The sequence below is a fragment of the Seriola lalandi genome, unplaced genomic scaffold, assembly GCF_002814215.2.
Source record: "Seriola lalandi dorsalis isolate HSWRI2012SDOR001 ecotype SW California unplaced genomic scaffold, Sedor1 jcf7180002054850, whole genome shotgun sequence".
Classification (NCBI taxonomy): Eukaryota; Metazoa; Chordata; class Actinopteri; order Carangiformes; family Carangidae; genus Seriola; species Seriola lalandi.
This window is the reverse complement of record NW_019525403.1, coordinates 1488376-1497841: the sequence shown is the minus strand read 5'-3', so window position 1 is coordinate 1497841 and position 9466 is coordinate 1488376.

Here is a 9466-nt window from a genome sequence, read left to right as displayed (position 1 = left end):
GGGGGGGGTGGTTATCGGGCGGTGAGCTGCACATGAACTCGGATGTCCCTTTGATCCTCGCCGCATGCAAATCCCGCTCGCAAGATATTCAAATCACTCTGCAATAACTTAGTAGTACAGAGATTCCAGTGTTTTGTTTGTCCAACAGTTTGCCTCGTGGTGTGGTATCATCAATGAACACTGGCCGGTTTCTGAATTGACTTTGGATATTCAAGGTTTATATTTCCCTGAGGGGGGGGATGCAAATGTTTTGGACGATCCCCCCTCCTGATGGTAGGATTACCACGCTTTCATGCTGCACAGTACGTCTATGTAGCTCATTACTGCTGAATTTCATCTTCAATTCAAGGATCTGCTTTTAAAATGTCCAGGATTTTTCAAGGGTTGGAAAAACCTCGACCGAAGCCCTAAGATTTTAAAGTTAAAACCTAAAGATTCTTACTTTTAATTCAAGAAATGGACAGTATTTAAGGTTAAATCAGGACTAATTCAGTAGAAAACGTAATGAACTTAACATCTGACTTGTGTTCACTCTTCCTTTATGTGGTGTAGTAAACATTCAGAGGCTGTTTTCTCAGGGAAAAAGTCACATTCTTTGTTTACAACGGATAAACACGCACGTCACCTGCGCGGGTGACTTATTGCACACCAGGTCCAAGCGGTGAAACTGCCAATAAAGTCAGTGAGTAAGTGACTACGCACGGACGCAAGCTACCACAAAAGATACACAGGACGACCACGGAGATGCAAAACCAGGACAGAGAACCGCAGCTCTCCTCCTTGCTCTGACTGCTCGGTCTCTGACAGCAGGGACTGACGCTGAAGCTTTGCAAAAGTCTCATAAAATCTCAAATAAGATTCTCGTAAATTGAGCACAGACTGAACGAAGCAGATTGTTTGCGGCTCACAGACTTATTTGGAGACAATATTCCAACTCAATAAGCGAGATTATGTGAATAAAGCGGCAACCTGAGACGTTGTTTTCCCTTTTTCGGCATGGCGGGTTGTTCAGGGGACTGTCAGTTAAAAAGTTTGGGTAGAGTTTGGCCGTTGGAGCAGTTTGGTTAAAAGCTTTATTCATGGTTTAAACGAGAACAAAACACTGCCAAAAATGTTATTGTTCCTCTCAGTAGAAAACTTGTTTTCATGAGTTGGGAATTGAACCCAGGTCAGTGAAATTGAAGTCACATGTGTCCAAGCAAACAATGAAATGTTATCGCACAGCATTGCTGTTGCATTAAAAAAGCTTCAATACTGATGATTTTGATTTATATCTGATTGCTATTTTAAATGTTTTGTAGGTAGATTTAAAGATTAAAGGAGCTGCACCAATAACAGGTCAGAAGCAGCTGCTGTAACGCTGCTCTGCCTTGCACAAATTTCCTCGTTTCACTGTCTTTGATAAAAAAGCAAGTGTTGCATCTTTCAAGCTGTGGACGTGTCGGCTTGGAATGAAACTCCTAATTTGTCGGTTTGACTTTACGCGTCGAGGTCAAAAGGCTCCAGAAGAGAGAAAATGATTTGCCTCGGAGCTGTTTGAAGTGGGAACATCTATCCGCCTGCCCTGTCAGCAGCAACGTGCGGAGAGATGACAAATCAGGAGGAACGAGGAATCAACTTTCTCCTCCTACGATCTTCAGCTGCCGCAGAGATGATGAGGATTCATTTGTTAAAGTAAAGGAATCTGAGGATGAGTGTGTGTGTGAGTGCTTGTCAGTGAATGTGCACAGTATGTGATACTATCCTGTAAATGTGCTTGTTTTGGCAAGTGTGAACCAATCCTGTGTTGGACCGGATCAAAGAGCTCTAAGAAGACATAAAGACAAAGTAGGAGAAATCTGAAAGAAGAAAGAAGATAAAACACATATCTCAGTTTATGATGTTTAAAAATAAGAATATTTGATACCTTGCGTATCCTGAGCGGGTGGCAAACTGCGATTTACCTTTTAGTGTGAGAATTAACACCCAAATCTGCAAGTTTCAAAAATCAATTCAGAAAAGATTCTTGTTGTTGACTGTTGCCTCCTTCCTTTTCTATTTTCCACAACATCAGCAGGGAGACGATCAAAAGTCCTCGGCTCATTGCGTCCAACACGAACGCTCGCTGAGTTCATCCGCAAAACACCATGATGTAAAAACACTGAGGGTTTTTCAAAAAAACAACAGCAACACAACTTTTTATTAAAATATCCAGGAATCATTGATGTGAGAGGGGAGAATTGAACACAGACCTCTCCGCTCATGTAACCCATCTGTTTCCTGTTCTATTGTTTGTGTAAGATGCGTTTAAGTTGAATCTACTGTATGGTTGTAATAACAAGGACTGTGGCTCATATGCTGCCTTGTGCTCGATGCCTGTCATCGCCTCAGTACGGGCCGGGAGATCAAGGAAGGCCATGGAAATTACTTTTTTTTTTAACATGTGATCATCTGAATATTGAGCGATAAGGCCGCTGTTGTTGTAATTTCCTAAAACAGCTGGAAAGAAACAGGAGGAAATAGCGAATTTGTTGGGGACTATTTTCAGCTGCGGATTAATCCACATCGGGTGCTCTGGTGAGTATTCTGTTGCAGCAGGACGGTGTGTGTGGGATCGAGTCTAAATAAACTACAATGTGTGTGTTCATGGTGATGAAGGAACATGTCAGTGCAACAGGGGTGACTCACTGATGTGTTTGTTAGCCGGGCTGGAGGCGGGACTTCAGGGTCGGCAAAAAAGAAAAGAAAAAAAATTCTGATTTTATTTGGATTTATTTTGATCGCAGGCAAAGAAGGAGATGATGGAATGGATGCTTCAACCACCAGGGCCCATCAGGTCAACATTCATTTTATTAGAATGCATTTTTAATTTCTCCAAACCTTAATGACATTCCCATCAGCCTCATCTCCACTTCATGTATATTATACCTGTACTTTTTAACCCTGTTACTAGTTTTTGCACAACAGTGGCGCTTTATGGCACAGAGGAAGAGGATTTGAACCTGTTAATAGGAGTTCATTGTTGGTTTTGGTCCTTTAATGGGATTTGTTAAATATAAGTAAATCTAAATAAATAAGCTTCAAAATTGGAAGTTTATGTTGCATTCACTGTCCTGTCCTGTCCAGATTTAGGATTTAAGCTAAGCAACTAAAGCGCACACAGAGTGGTTTTTCATTAAAAAGAAGTGAGAGAAAATTGCGGTGAACTTTGACCTGTTTGGTGCTTGTGGCATCTGATGCACTTCTGGAATTTGTGATGGCAAGTTTGAGATACTGGAGCTGCCTCGCAAAAAGACGTTTCACAAGCTGGAGACCGACGAAAAACATCTCTTAGACGGCCCTGTAGAGAAACGCTCTCAGCACATCAAACGTCCAGAGGTTATCTCAGCTCTGTCGGGTTAAAGACCAGCGTCCACACACACACACACACACACACTGACGCCTGAGAGCTTAACTCCGCCTGAGAGCTTCTGTTCCTCCGCCAGCTCTGGAAAAATGAAAACAAAAAAAAAAAAGGGAGAAATATGAGGAACATGATGGAGAGCTACATGTTTTCTTAATGCACTTCATTCCTTGGATATCAAACACCCACGCTCTTCACTGCCCATCGATATCAGAGCAGAGCGTTTCATGGGAATTACTTTAGAGGTCTGACTCAAATATGAGGAAACACGACGCCAGGAGAAAGTTCAGAGTGATGAGTAAGAGGATGGTTAGAAACAAATCAAACAAAAGATTCCAACTTCAGGCATGGACTGATTGTGAAACACTGGGCCCCCTGGGCACAGACGGAGACACAAAAAGACGACGAATGATGGAGCCGCGTCCTCTGCAGCCGTCCCGTGTCTCCCCATCTCTCTGCGGCCATTTTGAACCTCTTTAAAGACACTTTGCATCTCTTTGTGGTTTCTTTGAGTTAATTTTTGTATCTCTGGGCCCAGGCCTGTACCCAGTTGGCAAGTTCACTGACAGGCAAATTGTATTAAATAATAAAACTTTCCATTTTGGTGGTGCACCATTCACATGTCAGCTCCGGCTTCCATCTTTTCCAAGTCACATCTTGGAAAATGGGTTCAAAATCTGTAAAAGAAATGATTCCACATTAACAGAAAAAGTCTGAAATCTAGAGATGACAGGAGCAAGATATCTCAAAACCTTCTCACATGAAACCCCAACAGTGTGAATGACTAGACGCCGCCAATGAGAAGGGAGGAACTATGTTATATTGTGTGAACTGAGCCTTTAAATGAACCAGCGAAAGCAGATTCCACAGTCGTGACCTTGAACAGGACACTTAACCTCCAATTAGCCCTGTGGCAGCAGTAGAGTGTGGTTGAACACTGGGCAGCTCCCAGTAGCTCACACCAGGAGGCTGTGGTCGCACTGGGCAGCTCTCAAATGATAATGTGTGCAGCTTTATGGAAGTGAATCACGGCATTGTTGAGAAAGAGTGAACGTGCTCAGCAAACCTCCCCTGGATAAATAGGGGTTGAATAAAAACCTCATTGCTGACCTGGGAAGTGGAGATTTGTTTTCATGTATTTATTTGGAAGAGCTTTCAATCCATCATCCTGCTATGTGACTAACCGAGCATGCTGGGAAATGTTTTCGTCAGTGGCTATCCTTTCCAGACCCTTAAGTTTTGATGACTCATTCCTGGCCAACAATAAAACCGTCTGGAAAATGAAACCGGCGTTTTTGGTAAGCGATGAAATGAAAGTGTTTCATGACCCCAGAGGAAAGAAAAGAAACATGCAGAGGTGCTGCGCGGCCTTCAAGGCACAAAAAATGTTTTAATCCAAATCCAAATCCAACCAAAAGCACTAAAATCACATTTTGTCTAACCTCTGCTCTTTTGTCTCCGTCAGAGACGGATTTAATTTGACGAGCCGCAACAAAAAGACGTCAGTTTTCCGGCTGCAGACACAAACTCCGACAGGTTTTTGTGTATTTTCTGCTGCTCCTGTTGGCACAGAATAAAAATGTGGTATAAAGTTAATCATAATATATTTCTGTCGGTCATGTTTTTATGTTGGTGGGAGATGACACATCCATCATGGAAAACTCCACTGTTTTGGTAGTTTTTGTCATCATTCCTATTGGATTTGATAAATTATGACTCATCGACTTCTTTTTTAGGCAACACATGTAGATGTCTACATGACAAATAACTATGGTTTCAATCGCAATTTAATGTTAGAGCTGTTGTGACAAATTATCTGCAACTTGTATATCTATAAAAAAAAAAGATCTCCAGAGCAACACTTTCTACTCACCGTCACTGACTGAATAATGGAGCTTCCCGGTTCTACAAAAAACTACAAACATGGAGTTTTAATGACTGTTACGAGTTGTTACTTTCTTCCACAAGCTCGTGCTGGCGGTTTGTCCAGACCGACCTCGAACGCAGCGTGACTGACTGATTGCTTTTGGTTTTATATTCTGTGTAAGAGGAGAAGTGTTTGTGAACTTTGACAAGGAGCTGGATGAACAAGACTTCGAGGAAACCAAGCCTGTCAGTGAAGTACACACTCCTCCAAACCTCCACTGTCTGACAACACACACACACACACACACACACACACACACACACACACACACACACACACACACACACACACACACTCAGCAAGCACCATTCACACACAAAGGTGCTGCTTCGGCTCGACATTCTCAGGTGATGACTTCAGAGTGAGTGGTGAATGTGTGTGTGTGTGTGTGTGTGTGTGGTGTGTGTGTCTGTAGGTTTTCTGAGGCCGGCCCTTGGGACAAACTCAGCCAGCCCACACTATTACTGCTGTTACACACACACATACATACACACACACACACACACACACACACACACACACACACACACAAGCACTGTGACTTGGCTCGTCTGGCCTCTCCGCTCATCTGGGGTTGATTAACGTCACCACTTCCCTACACACACACTGACATGAGCTGTAGTGTATGACTGTGTAAATTGTGTGTGTGTGTGTGTGTGTGTTTGTGAGTTTTGGACAGATGGGATGGTGGGAGGTGGGGGGTCTCTATGACTACACACACACACTCACATATACACACACACAGACATAAACACACACTTATGAGCGATGTGACGAAGGCTTCCCATGAACTCAGTCACCCCTTCAAAATAAAATCTAAGGATTGGGATTTCCTCTCTCTGCTCTAAAATAATTTGCTTGTTTTTACTTGTACAAACTTCTCCAGGACTTTCCAGGACCAGACTTAAAAAGGTCAAGGATGCTCCAGACATATCCTCCTTAAACTGCTGATCCTGATTTAGCAATATTAATCAATATTTACGTCTGTGGTTGGAAATGAATGGTCAGTTAAGTCATTTATGGTGAAGAGAAAATACATTCTTTATGAAATTAATATTTTAATGTTTACATTTACAGATGGTTTTTTAAGTCTCTGTGGGTCTGATGTGTGCACTTTCACAAAATGGTGCACAATATTAACTTTTCCAAAACCTCTGTCTCCCATCAAGACCAGATTCCCATTGGCATGCAGTGTGGAGGTCTGCATCTTTAAGCTCAATTAAATTCAATTAAGTTGAACTGCGGCTGCAAAACCTGGAGGAAACTCAGCATTGTGCTCTCTCCTTTGGAAATAATGGCATTGGTGCACTTGTGTTCCTGGTGTGAAACCCCTGGAGATAAAGTGATGATATTCTTGGTTAAGATAGCAGCCGTTAAACATTATGCAATACACTGTACACAGGTAGAGAGCAGCTGGTGAACATAATGGAGCATTTAACAGCTAAAGAGCCAGATATTGTTTGGTGGAGACCAAACACAGACCTTAAAGAGAGGGAACGCTGGATTTAGACTCCTCCTGAATGATCATGCTGCTCTGTAGCTGCTCCCATGGCCAGATACAGATCTACCACGTGGACAACCTGGGCACGTGCCCAGGGGCCCTCTGTTACATTGGAGGGAGGAAAGAAAACAAGTGTGCTTTTATATTTTGCACAATATGGCTGTGGAGTTTCAGTGGCAGTGCTCTACATTATGAAATCCACTAGTTAACAAATAATAATCAATTAAAAGTTTATTTTATAGTTCTATGTTTTCAAGCGGATGAATATATGTTCTTATTGGACGAGCTGCGCCTGATATCAGGTTGTAGCTTATAAACAAGTGTTTCTATCACAACTAGCAAAACAATGGGCTAGCTGTAGCGGGGCTGCCAAAAGAAAGAAAAAGAAAAGAAAAGAAAAGGAAGAAAACAAAATGTCCCTAGCATCAGTAGCTTTTTCAAAAAAAAAAAAAAACTGAAAACCAAGAGTCGGTTTTAACAGCTACATCGATTCACGGAGGATGTCGAGCTATCTGACTGGGATGATAGCGCCGAAACGTTGTCCTCTACTAGCTACTGGAGAGGAAGCGAACACAGATGGGCACGACGGTGACAAAACAGACCCTGCATTATAGGGGTTGACTACAGAGCGCGTTCGGGAGGAAATTCTGATGAAAGGGGAGACTAACGTCGTCCCGTCGTGACGAACGGAGATTCTGCTGTTACTATGGTTACTATCACTCAGCGCGACATCTGAAATCTTCCGGTGGAAAACTCATGACCTCTCTGGCAGGACCTAACAAAATACAGTGAGGTAACCGAGGGACACATTTTAATGGATGTATTTTTTTTATTAGGCATTGGATTAAAACAGTCACTAGCTGCTTGGTGGCGTTACCTCTTAGCTGATTTTAGCTACTTGTACATGGACTGTTATTATGGTTGCCATCACCTGGAGCGAGACCTGAAATATTCCGGTGCAAAAATCATTTCCCCTCAGTAGTGATCCCAGTTATGTGTTGGGGCACTGCAGTTAATCACTGATTCGCCAGTGGTGAAATGATTCATCATTAATGTCACCTTTTTACTCTTGTTGCATCAGAAGACAGTGGTCAATGTAGTCGTTCTCACTGAGAGTAAATGATTCCAAGTTGAGACATTCAATTTGATTATTGACAGTTTGACACTTTGGTGATCCTACTTGACTGTGATGACCAATGCTCACTCCTGATCGTATCCAACTGATTTGAATAATAATTCCTTGGCTGATGAGCAGTTCATGTCTTTTGTCAGCACCAAGCAAAACTCCTTCGAACCTATTGCATGTTGTACTGAGAAATGGACTCCAGACAACCTTTGGCTTTTTCTTACACTACTCGTGTTCAACTGTGAGGGAGGGAGGACATTTTCACAACTTAAACGGATAAAAAATGAACTCAGGACCTCCATGACCCAGAAGAGGCTTTCAGCACTCTCTTTGATGGCTATTGAGTCTGAGCTCACGAGGAAGCTGGATTTTGAGGACTTGAAAGAACTTCTAAAAGTAAGAACCATAATACTGTCAGTGCATTGAGTAATATTATACATTGTGATTGTGTGACCAGATAATGTAAAATATATTTATTTTGTGGATTCATTTATTTGATATGCTGTTTGCATAATGTGTATTGTATCATTGTGGTGTGATGCTGCTATAGGCCTGTATGTGGAAGTTGGTTTGTCAAGTACATTATATGTTGGCTTTTACAGTGTTTGTAGTTTAATCAGCTGAATCCTTGTGATTTGTGAGAGAAATGGCAGTACTTGGTTTATTGAACTGTAGCTACAGGCGTACGTGTTCCCTGCTCAGGGCGAATAGATATTCAGCTTTTGACCAATAAGTGTGTGATTTGCCAGCTTGACTGGAAGCTTAAAAATAATTAAGGTGGGCTTTAAGGACCAAGGTGGGTAGCATTGGATGGGCTTTGTTTCTGTGTGTGTGCATGTGTGTTTCAGGTTTATTTCGCCCCACCCCCAGTCCCCACAAGGTGACAGGATTGGTTCCTTAGGTTAGTTACGTATGAAACCCTGGCTGTCTAAATCGTTTTTTATGAGACAGACTCAGTCATGGTGTTGACTGATTATGTCACTCCTGATATGTCTTGTATTGTATAAAAACATCATATGGATGTTAACCAGGTTAACCACTTGAATTTATAGAAAACAGTTTAGACTGGGTCGGTCCACATGTTATACAGCTTCTTATTAAACATTTCATTAGCCTCCATCATTGTCCGCAGTAGTTACACACACAAAGATAGACGTTTTCCTGTGTTAAGTTTTAAGCAAATTCAACTCTATGCAAAGCAAACCCAGTGACGTCAATTATAATGACCAGAAGTAAATACAAATCACACTGTTCTCATTAACATCAGCTGTGTGAGAGTGTACAGACAGAGCAAAGCAAGATGTTAAACCTACAGTATTTTACACAGTTACAACATGAGGTTGCTGCTCTCCTCTTCACTGGAGAGTCTTACTGAACATTTCATGACAAAAGTTGGAAAACCATCAACAGAGATGGAAAACACTGAGAGGCTGCAGGAAATGAACAGACACTACAATCACACTGGAGTCATCTTTTTAGACTCAGTACCAGTTTAAATAAATCACTTGTTAAAACTGATATATTTTCACA